Genomic DNA, 1,638 nt, shown 5'->3' with positions numbered 1-1,638 from the left:
AGATTGTATATTTTTCTAAAACTATTTAATTTTCTTAAGTAGTTGCCCTGTAGACCATAATATTTCCAATCATTTCTCTATTAACATTCACATTATTTTCCTTTTGGATTTTATAAAAATGCTACAGTAAACATCTTTGTACAATAAACATTCTTGTGCCTCTCATTTTATGTAGTGGTATATTATATTCCGATATATAAATTACTTCATTAAAAGATATTTACATTTTTTAAAGTCAGCACCCCCAGATAAGGTATAGATGCATATTTTTACCACTAAAAAGATATAAATATTTGTGTGTACAATGTATGTATACATATTTATATATAAGAAGGATATACATATATAAAATATGCTGTGAAGAAAAATGAAACTCTAAAAAGAATCCAAAAGAACATAGAAAAAAAGCAAAAGGTACAAAGATGGAATGAACAGAAATCAAGTAGCTAAACAGCAAACAAATATCACCATATATATGTATAATCACCATATATATATATAATCACACTAAATTTGAATGGTCTAAATATTCTAATAGAAAGGCTGAGATTGTAAAACAAAATAAAATGAAAACACAAGACTTTAAACAGGTGTAGATGAGTTAAAATATAACATGTAAATGCTATTATGAGAAAGGTGATGTTGCTATCTAATAAAGACACAGAACCTCAAATTTTACTTAGGAAGGCATATAAAAATGATAAAGGGGTCAATTTATCAAAAAGATGTAATTTTAAATCTGTATGTCTCTAATCAGCTTCAAAAGCCTTGGGGCGGGGGAAGAAAAAGAACAGAAAGGCAATATCAACAGCCACGGGCAATTTCTACGCCATTTTCTCAGAACAAATAAATAGAAGTCACTAAGGTAGGCCATTACCAAAAGTAAAGCAACTAGATAGTTGTGGCACTCGAGGAATTAAAAATGGAATACAGTATTTCTATTGGCTTACGACAAACAAAAAGTTCCCTGTACAGAAGAATGGGTATTTCTGTGAATTGATGTGAAGGACATACTCTTAAGCAAATGACAAGAGACTATACGATACGATGCCAGATGCCTGGTTAGTTCTATATCAGAAAAAGGCAGACTTAAAGGTTGGGGCCAAAGGTCGCCTTGAGGCTGCTGTCTCGTGTGGAGCTGTTGAGCCTGGCAGGGCCAAGAGACGGGGCTGTCAGGGAGTGAGAGGTGCTGACAGGATGACACCAGTGGCAAGAGAAGGATCTGGAGGACAAGCAAAAGAACGTGGGTGGTGGAGGAAGCCACTGAGGAGAGAAGTGACACTATGTAGAGGGGTTTACGAGGTCACGTCACGGACAGTTGTGTTGAACCTTTAACTGTAGTCACCAGGAAGGGCTTCTTGTTAATTTTGGGCGGTGATTCCACCTTAGGAAGACTAGACCCTCAAGGCCTGCAGCGCAGGTCATAAGGGGCCACTGAAGGTCGTGTGGTCCAACCCACCAGTCCTCAGAGGCCACCTACGGGCAGTGCCACCTGGAAAGCCTAGGGTAGGACGCTTCCCCGCTAACTCGAGCGTCCCTTGCGACCGAGCGCCGGGTCTGCCGGGCAGGAACCGGGGTCCGGAGAGCCGCAAAGGCTCCCAGGGCGCCCTGCCCTCCCATGCCGGTGCGCGTCGGGCC

This window comes from Fukomys damarensis, unplaced genomic scaffold (genome assembly GCF_012274545.1).
Source record: "Fukomys damarensis isolate Sample0158 unplaced genomic scaffold, DMR_v1.0_HiC HiC_scaffold_30, whole genome shotgun sequence".
Lineage (NCBI taxonomy): Eukaryota > Metazoa > Chordata > Mammalia > Rodentia > Bathyergidae > Fukomys > Fukomys damarensis.
This window is presented reverse-complemented; position numbering follows the sequence as displayed.